The sequence below is a fragment of the Periplaneta americana genome, chromosome 4 (genome assembly GCF_040183065.1).
Source record: "Periplaneta americana isolate PAMFEO1 chromosome 4, P.americana_PAMFEO1_priV1, whole genome shotgun sequence".
NCBI lineage: Eukaryota > Metazoa > Arthropoda > Insecta > Blattodea > Blattidae > Periplaneta > Periplaneta americana.
In genome coordinates, this window is record NC_091120.1 from 7,926,745 (window position 1) to 7,937,922 (window position 11,178).

Sequence of the window (11,178 nt, forward strand, 5' to 3'; positions counted from 1 at the left end):
GGTCAAATGACTTTATTGTCAAACGCCTGGCATTAGAAAACAACAACAACATATTACAGAATTACGAAGAATAGGAAAATAATAACAGAACGAGCTTTTATTACATCGAAAGAGCATACATTAACAGATAGAGCAGTTCTTTATGCAGATCACCACAAAGCCTAATTTTGGGTTAATAACAGGAAAGTAACCTTTATATGAAACAACGAGTCAAAGTCAAGATAGGAGAAGAAATGTCAGAAGGAAGTGAAATAGAGTGGAGCACGACAAGGATGCCCTTTATCACTTACCCTGTTCAACATCTACTTGGAGGACTCAGTGAAGAACTGTTTTCAGAACATGGGAGGAGTGATAGTAGGAGGAAGAAGAATAAAGTGTAAAAGATTTGCTGATGATATGGCATTGTTATCAGAAGAGGAGATGATACTAAGGGATATGTTACTAGAACTGAATGACAGCTGTGAGCAGTATGGGATGAAGATAAATCCAAACAAGACGAAGACCATGGACATAGGAAGAAAAGTAAAGAAGATAAACTTGCGAATTCTAAATAAAGCAGTAGAGGAAGTGGACAGCTTCAAATACTTGGGGTGTGCTATAAGCAGTAACATGAGCTGCTGCCAAGAAGCCAAAAGGAAAATAGCAATGGCAAATGAAGCTTTTAATAGAAAAAGGATCATCTTCTGCGGACCTCTGAAGAAAGAACTAAGGAAGAGACTAGTGAAGTGTTTGTGTGGAGTGTAGCACTATATGGGGCAGAAACATGGACATTACGACGAAGTGAAGAGAAACGAATAGAAGCATTTGAAATGTGGATATGGAGAAGAATGGAGCATGTGAAATGGAAAGACAGAATAAGAAACGAAGCTGTGTTAGAAAGAGTGGGTGAAGAAAGAATGATGCTGAAACTGATCATAAAGAGGAAAAGGAAATTGCTTGGTCACTGGATGAGAAGAAACTGCCTTCTGAAGGATGCACTGGAAGGAATGGTGAACGGGAGAATACTGTTACATTTTCTAGTATGCTATGTATGTAAAGCTGAGTGAGCCATTAAAAACAGTACAAAATATACAACATATTGATGACAGACTAGGAATCGCTGATGAAATTAATAAGCTTTAACGATAAGTATATATTATTTTAATGTACCGAAGTACATATGATATTTCCATGCAGATATTCTGCGTCATCATACGATGAAAGAGTAATGGAACGGAGAAAAATTCTCTCCGGCGCCGGGATTTGAACCCGGGTTTTCAGCTCTATGTGCTGATGCTTTATCCACTAAGCCACACCGGATACCCACCCCGGCGTCGGACAGAATTTTTCTCCGTTCCATTGCTCTTTCATCGTTTTACGATAAGCCCTAAAATCAGTACCAAAATAAATGTAACTGCTTTTTTCTTAAGTTTCAACACATTCAAACATGAACTACAGTTATCCCAGAGAATGTAGTCGTACCACACGTTAAATGACTATGAATATAAGTATATGTTCAGATTAACATATTTCTGGTCATAATTCTAACCTACTTAACAGAAAAATACCTCTAGTTATTTTGTTGGAAATTAATACAATATGAGATGTCCAACTTAATCCGCCTTGAAGAATAATACCAGAAACTTCAGATCATTATTAAAACATTGATTATTTCTATCCAAAGTGAACTCCATCCATTCATTCATTTACTCATTTATTTATCAGTTCATTCATTCACTAATTCATCTATTCATTCACATTCATTCCTTCACCAACTCTTTCACTCATTCATTAATCAATTAATTTACTCACTTGTATATTTAACCATTCACTCATTCAGCTACCCATTCACACATTTACTTAAACATTAATCCATTTACCCATTCATTCATCCATTCATACATTCATTTACTCATTCAGTGATTATTCATTCATTCACGCATTTATTGATTCACTCATTCATCCATCCACTTATTCACGCATTCATTCATCCATTAATTGACTCATCATTCAATCACCCATTTATTGATTCACTCATTCATTAACCCATTCATTAATCCATTCATTCAGTCACTTATTCATTCTTCCTTTCATTCATTCATTCATCCATTATTTCACTCATACATCCATCCATTAATTCATTCATTCATCCATTCAATCACTCATTAGTTCTTCCATCCAGTCATTCACGCATTCATTCATCCATTAATTGACTCATCATTCAATCACCCATGTATTGAGTCATTCATTAACCCATTCAGTCATCCATTAATTGACTCATCATTCAATCACCCATGTATTGAGTCACTCATTCATTAATCCATTCATTCATCCATTAATTGACTCATCATTCAATCACCCATGTATTGAGTCACTTATTCATTAACCCATTCAGTCATCCATTAATTGACTCATCATTCAATCACCCATGTATTGATTCACTCATTCATTAACCCATTCAGTCATTAATTAATTCATTCAGTCACTCATTCATTCATCCATTCATTCAACTATTAATTCTCTCATTCGTTTATCATTTCATTCATTCATTTATTCATCCTTTATTTCACTCATACATCCACCCATTAATTCATCCATTCATTCATTCAGTCACTCATTCGTTCATCCATCCATTCATTCACCGACTCATTCATCCATTCAAACACTCATTCACTCATCTTTTCAGTCACTCATTCATTCATTCATTCATTCATCCATTCATTCAACTATTAATTCTCTCATTCGTTTATCATTTCATTTATTCATCCTTTATTTCACTCACACATCCACCCATTAATTCATCCATTCATTCATTCACTCATTCAGTCAGTCATTCATTCGTTCATCCATCCATTCATTCACCGACTCATTCATCCATTCAATCATTCATTCACTCATATTTTCAGTCACTCATTCATTCATTCATTCATTACTCAATTCATTCAACCATTAATTCTCTCATTCGTTTATCATTTCATTCATTCATTTATTCATCCTTTATTTCACTCATACATCCACCCATTAATTCATCCATTCATTCATTCAGTCACTCATTCGTTCATCCATCCATTCATTCACCGACTCATTCATCCATTCAATCACTCATTCACTCATCTTTTCAGTCACTCATTCATTCATTCATTCATCCATTCATACAACCATTAATTCTCTCATTCGTTTATCATTTCATTCATTCATTTATTCATCCTTTATTTCACTCATACATCCACCCATTAATTCATCCATTCATTCATTCAGTCAGTCACTCATTCGTTCATCCATCCATTCATTCACCGACTCATTCATCCATTCAATCATTCATTCACTGATCTTTTCAGTCACTCATTCATTCATTCATTCATTACTCAATTCATTCAACCATTAATTCTCTCATTCGTTTATCATTTCATTCATTCATTTATTCATCCTTTATTTCACTCATACATCCACCCATTAATTCATCCATTCATTCATTCAGTCACTCATTCGTTCATCCATCCATTCATTCACCGACTCATTCATCCATTCAATCACTCATTCACTCATCTTTTCAGTCACTCATTCATTCATTCATCCATTCATACAACCATTAATTCTCTCATTCGTTTATCATTTCATTCATTCATTTATTCATCCTTTATTTCACTCATACATCCACCCATTAATTCATCCATTCATTCATTCAGTCACTCATTCGTTCATCCATCCATTCATTCACCGACTCATTCATCCATTCAATCACTCATTCACTCATCTTTTCAGTCACTCATTAATTCATTCATTCATTCAGCAACTAAACGTTTAAAATATTATAGAAACGATAGTAGATTATCAAATACAATGTAAGGTGCAGGTGGAGAAAATGAGTCCTGGCAGGATTGCGCAGAGCAATAAGATAGATTCGGAAGGAGGCTTCCTGGCAGACCCGAGAATAGATAGACTGACCAATTTTAGAGTTATTTTAAACATATTAGGCTACAGGGTTTAACAATTTACATATTTTTGCCATTCATATATTTGCACGTTTTAAAAATTACCAATGAGGAGGAACCTTTATTATAACTTATACCAATAAGCACAAAAACAAACAAAATGAGAGAACTACACTGTCATCATCATCATCATCATCATCATCATCATCATCATCATCATGCATCCAAGGTATAGGCCCAGTGGCCGAATACACTGTGAGCAAGATCATTACTGATGCATGATAAAGATTTACTTGTTCAGTGTCACCTCAAAGCTGTAATAAAATGTGCGTGACAACGCTTTAGCCATGTTTTTCATTCGCAGGGCTCCGTGAGAACGCTCACTTGCTCTGGTGTGATATCGGGATACTGGAGCGCTGTCATCAAGTTCGAGACATCCTGTGGTAAGAGGATGTAGTGGAAACACTCTCATGTTACCTCAAAGGAACGCCAGACAATGTAGTCGTGTTCAGTGTCAGTACTACGTTATGTAACATGTCTGGTTACAACACCCCGCTATTGGAACACAAACGTGCATAATAGTGAAGTTTATATGTTTATCATCCTGGAGCAATGAAAGAATCGATATAAACAAATAAGGCACGAGTAATGAATACAAAGGCTAGGTGGCCATGGAGGAAACCTTACTCACAATCCTATTGCATCCTGGTGCATTTCTCTGCAATTGGAAAAGTGGTAGATGGGTTTCATATATCACGGAGGGCATTCAGTTTTGTTCCTGATCACATACACAGGATGGAAGGGAACCTATTACATTGATTCACAGAGGTAATAATATATGAAGTCAACGCAAATATTAGAAATTGCTGTTAACAGAGAAAATTTAAAGTTCAATTATTATGATGTGTTTTTTCTTTTATTACTTTTTACTCTGTTATTCAATAAAATGTCTTAACATTAACTTATGTGGAATGCTCCCTGAGCACGAGTATGTAACTTACTCATTCTGGGGGTGATGGAGAGTTCTTATATAACAAAATCAATATGTATCTTTCTTCTGGCAATAAAGTATTATTATTATTATTATTATTATTATTATTATTCTTATTATTATTATTATTGTTTGATGTAAACTCAAAATAACATTATTATGAATACACATTCTGTAACTCAGACTCCACTTAAGTTATCTTTGAATAAATAATAATAATAATAATAATAATAATAATAATAATAATAATAATAATAATAATAATAATAATGATTTATTTAACCTGGCAGAGTTAAGGCCATACGGCCTTCTCTAACACTCAACCAGGAGTAAAAACTGCGTTATAAAAACACTAAAAATTTACAAAGTACACTACAATTTTACACACAAAATTGAACAAGATAATAATAATAATAAAATGTAAACAACAAGTAAGAAAAAATCAGACATAATATATAACATAGAAAAAGAAAGAAAAAAGCATAATAAAATGTGAACAGCAGGTCAAAAATAAATAAGGCATACAAAGTATAAAAAATAAGACAATTATTGATAATAATAATAATAATAATAATAATAATAATAGTAATAATAATGATAATAACAACAATAATAATAACACTAATAATAACAGGCCTAATAGTAATAATAATACTAATAGTAGTAATAAAATAGTGCAGTACAAAGCATACAATGAATATAATATTTTTAAGTACACACAGTAAGGAAAATTATGATTATATATAGCTCAACTTATCACATTAGAGATATACCATTATCGGAAAATATGAAAACAAAAATATAAAATAAGTTAAATATCACTAGAACATAAAAAAATGTGAATACGTGGAAACATGCAATACAACACTTGTCATAATAGTAAGTTAGTTTGGCAACTCGTCATAAGATAATTTTCTAACTTGGATTTGAAAGATTTCAATGTTCGGCAGCCCTTGACTTCAGGCGGCAGAGAGTTCCAGTGACGAGAGGTAGCAACAGTGAAAGATGAGGAATACAGAGATGATGTGTGAAGTGGAATTTCTAGCGTGTTATCGCGTTGTGATCGAGTATTAATATTATGATAGCGAGAGAGAGTATGAAAACGAGCGAATAAATAATAGGGGGATGAAGTGTGCATAATTCGATATAGGAGAGAAAGTGAGTGCAGATTTCTCCTCTCATGTAACCTAAGCCATGATAACTTCTCGAAAGAAGGTGAGATATGGTCATAGTATCGAACATTACAAATGAAGCGGACGCACGCGTTATGAACACGCTGTAGTTTCTGAGCGGAATCAATCCTGAGATCACCGAACAAAAACGTCGCAATAATCGAAGTGAGTCAGAATGAGTGTCTGTACCAGCGTCTGTTTTAATTTAGATGGATAATGATACAATCTTTTTAGTGAATGGAGAATAGAGAATGCCTTCTTACATGTATATTTAATATGCGTATCCCAACTGAGATTAGATTCGAAATGCATTCCGAGATTTTTTACGGTAGAGCTAAACGGGATGATTGTTTTATTACGTTTCACAGGTTAAATAATTAATTTAGAAAAGAAATTAAGTTTACAGTATTGTTAAGTAATGTGTTTGATAAAGCGTCGTAAAATAAACAATTAAAAAAAGTAATGTGTCAAATGTTAGGTTATGTAACATGTATGTATGTATGTATGTATGTATGTATGTATGTATGTATGTATGTATGTATGTAGGTCATTTGAGAAGCGTAATGTGGGGCGTCCTAGAAGAAGATGAAGGGATAATCTTGTATAACTGGAAAAGACTTCTGGTCCACCTTGTTGTGGATGATGATTATGGTGATGATTTAGTTTGGTAGTTGTTATGCTAGTCAATAAATTCGCGATCAATTGTTCAAATTAATCCCATGGCTTCCTCAGGAAAAGAAGTAAAGCTGTGTGGCAGTGCTGTAGATTTACTCATATAAAATGTCTCTGTCCCTGACAGAGGGCTTCAATCAACTGCTCAAGCTGAATTCAAGAAGTTTAATAACCTCAGCAGTTGAAATTATGGTTGAATAAAATGCTACTAATACTTAAAACCATGCATAATTATCTTCTTCAAGGCTATTCACATTCCTATTAACTACTTTGTTAATACTCGCATTTCCGTAATCTGAAATTTTAAGGAAACCAGTCACATAAACAAATAATTTATTGTAAGGATCATTAAATCACAGAATACAAATTGGTGAGAAGGCTATAATTATAATGTAAATAATACTATTAATTTAATATTCATTAAATTTAATGGAGCTATAACATCGGCCAGCTAAGAACATTACACATGGCCAATAAAGTTGTTTCACGCTCCATAGACGCCATAAACTTTCTTGTCAACGATAATAAACCAAAGAGTGTGGTCATTAGAAATCTAACGGCTCCCTCCTTGCAATAATTATATTTCAGACTTATTTATCTTATGAGTAAATAATAATTACTATTCCGTTTTCATTTATTTATGAAGTTACGTCATTGTCATAAAGACTACGGGTGCTATTCATAGACATTTCGCTAGCCCGCGCTACGAGCGTGCTAAACTAGCCCCGACTGTCGACTGGTTACTTGTACAGGATTCATATCATATCATATCATATCATATCATATCATATCATATCATATCATATCATATCATATCATATCATATCATATCATATATCGTATATCATATCATATATCATATCATATCATATCATATCATATCATATCATATCATATATCGTATATCATATCATATCATATCATATATCATATCATATCATATATCGTATATCATATCATATCATATATCATAACATATCATATAAATAATATCACATCATATCATATCATATATATCATATCATATATCGTATCGTATCATGTCATATCATATATCGTATCGTATCATGTCATATCATATATCGTATCGTATATCATATCATATCATATCATATCATATCATATCATATCATATCATATCATATATCATTTCATATCATATATCATATCATATCATATCATATCATACCATATCATATATCGTATCGTATATCATATTATATCATATCATATCATATCATATATCATATATCGTATCGTATATCATATTGTATCATATATCATAACATATCATATCATATATCATATATCGTATATCATATCATATCATATATCATAACATATCATATATATAATATAACATAATATCATATCATATCATATCATATCATATCATATCATATCATATCATATCATATCATATATCATATCATATCATATCATATCATATCATTTATAATATCATATATATCATATCGCTAACACTGGTTTTTGAATACGAAAAACGTTAGTTCGCTGATCATCCACCGGAAGCCCGCGCTAAGAATGTCTATGAATATGGCTCTTAATATCCATTCATCAATGTTAATACCATCTTTTTATAACACAAGTGACCCAGGGCATAAAACTTTTCTTAAAAGAATGAGACCTACCTAAACACAAGTCAAGAATTTCTGTGCAGTGAAATAATGTACCTGTAGACGTGTGTATTTCAAACAGAGAGAAACTTTAATTTACATATTTTCATTGAGTCTGTCTAAAACTAATACAATGTCGAAAACTCTCTAATATATTCGTCTACTAATATCTTTATTTCCTTTCTCCACCAATTTTACTATTTGTGTGTAATTACTACACTTAATACAGCCAATTATAGAATATTATTATTTACTTCTTAATAATAATAATAATAATAATAATAATAATAATAATAATAATAATAATAATCCGAGGTACGACAGCCCAGGAAGGACCATGACCAACCAGCCGGCTGCTGACCTCACGTCCACATGCCGAAGCAGATTTGAACGATCATGCAACCAGAGTGGAGGTATTGTGTGGTTAGCACGATGATTCCCCCAGCCGTTATAGCTTGCTTTCATAACCGAATTTCGCTACCTATCGTAGCTCCCCAAGTGCATCACGATGCTGGGTGGGCACCGGTCCCATACACTAGCCGAAATTTCATGAGAAAATTTCTTCCCCCATGAGGACTCGAACCAGCGCGCATTCCATAACGCGAGTCCTAGGCAGGATGCCTTAGACCACGACGCCACGGCGCGGGACTTATTTACTTCCTAGTGTAGCTTATTTTTAGGTTAATCGCTTACTTGAATCCTTTTATGTCATTACTGTGTTGGAAAATCATTGTATTTAATCAAATTTAGTTTATTGTATTATATTTTACACTAGCCATACCCGTGAGCTTCGCTGCACGTCATGTTATAAATAAATATCATTTACTTAAATCTGTTTTATTTCCAAATACAGCTTTGTTATTATTAATGAATAGGCCTAATTAGATAATTGTAAGTTATAAATCGTTTGCTCCTGAATTATTTTCAAACTTGTGTGTAGAAGTATGAACGAAACTATTATTACCGTGCAATACACTCTCAATTATTCTACTTTTAAGCTTGGTATTAAGTTAGACCTAACAGAGTCTGAAACAGAATATATTTGTAACGAAACAGAAATGTTTATTCAAGTCAGACGAGTCCGATTTTATTGAATTATTCTACTTCATATGAAATATACAATTTTGTGTAGCTCAACTAAATTATGCTTGTAAATGAAGAGTCCACCGCAAGAATGATGGATGTCAATTTCTTGTCGAAAATGAACCAAGACTATCAATTCATAATTTAGTTGAGCTACACAAAATTGTAAATTTCATATCAAGTAGAATAATTCAATAAAATCGCACTCGTCTCACTTGAATAAACATTTCTGTTCTGATAGAATGTACATAGAGAGTTACATGGCATTAACACTGATAGTCATTGTCCAGTAATGATCGGAAAATCACAGTTAAGATTTGAGCGCTAAGCATTTCAAACTTTCAATTGCTTCTCCTGCAAAATGTATTCCAAATGACATCCATCATTCTTGCAGTGGACTCTTCAAAATCAATTAATCTGTTAGTATGTAAAATGTTAAATGCTATGTTTTATTTAACGACGCTCGCAACTACCGAAGTTATATCAGCATCGCCGATGTGCCGGAATTTTGTCCCGCAGGAGTTCTTTTACATGCCAGTAAATCTACTGACATGAGCCTGTCGTATTTAAGCACACTTAAACACCATCGATCTGGCCCGGGATCGAACCCGCAATCTCGGGCATAGAAGGTCAGCGCTATACCAACTGCGCTAACCAGGCCGACTGTTAGTATGTATTGTTATTTTCGTCTGGCTTAACTGATGAAATGTATGTGCTGTAAATTGAATAGTAATCTGTATAGCTCAACTGAAGAATTATTTATGCTTATAAATTGAATTAATCTACTTCATATGAATTGCACAATTTTGTATAACTTAACAAAAGTATGCTTGTGAATTGAATTAATTTGTTTGCAATGTATTGTATTGTGTGTTTGTATAGTTTGGCTGACGAATTGTATGTGCTGTAAATTGAATAGTAGTCTGTATAGCTCAATTGATGAATTGTTTATGCTTTTAAATTGAATTATACTACTTGTTATGCATTACATTTATAGCTCAATTGATGAATATTTGTTGTTTAGGTTTGTAATCTGCTTCCTATATACCTACTATATATTTTTTGCAGGTGTACAGATGATTACGTAAAATCTGAACAGAATATTTCATTACGTCTATAGCAATAATTTTCAAAAATTTTAAAGGAATTCCAAAAGACTTTAAACGTTCAAATGAGAATTTTGGAATTGTTCCCCTTGCTCCGAACAATAGGCCAAATACTTCAATCTGTCCTTGTATATGATAATAATCCCTAAAGTATTCAATTGTAGGGTCATAGATGGTCTTCTATTCATGTACTGCTATGGGTTGATCTATGGAATCTATACTAATAATAAATCTGTAGCCAAACTTTTTCTGGTAATTTTCGATTTTCCAAAAATAATTGGTGTTAACATATATAATTAATCATCCAGAAACTGAAAATCGTTTTTTTGACATTTTTGTTTGTATGTCTGTCTGTCTGGATATTTGTTACCTTTTCACGCGATAATGGCTGAACCGATTTGTATGAAAATTGGAATATAAATTAAGTTCGTTGTAACTTAGATTTTAGGCTATATGGCATTCAAAATACTTTATTTAAAGGGGGGGTTATAAGGGGACCTGAATTAAATAAATCGAAATATCTCGCTTATTATTGATTCTCATGAAAAATATTACATAACAAAAGTTTCTTTAAAAATAATTTCCGATAAGTCTCATTCTATACAA

General features: G+C 32.7%; 1 non-coding gene across 1 annotated transcript; it reads right to left on the reverse strand.

The window, feature by feature from the left end:
* Positions 1–1,227: 1,227 nt before the first annotated feature.
* Positions 1,228–1,299, reverse strand: TRNAY-AUA (transfer RNA tyrosine (anticodon AUA)). The gene has a single exon. It is a non-coding gene; the product is annotated as a tRNA-Tyr (tRNA).
* Between the last annotated feature and the right edge of the window lie 9,879 nt (positions 1,300–11,178).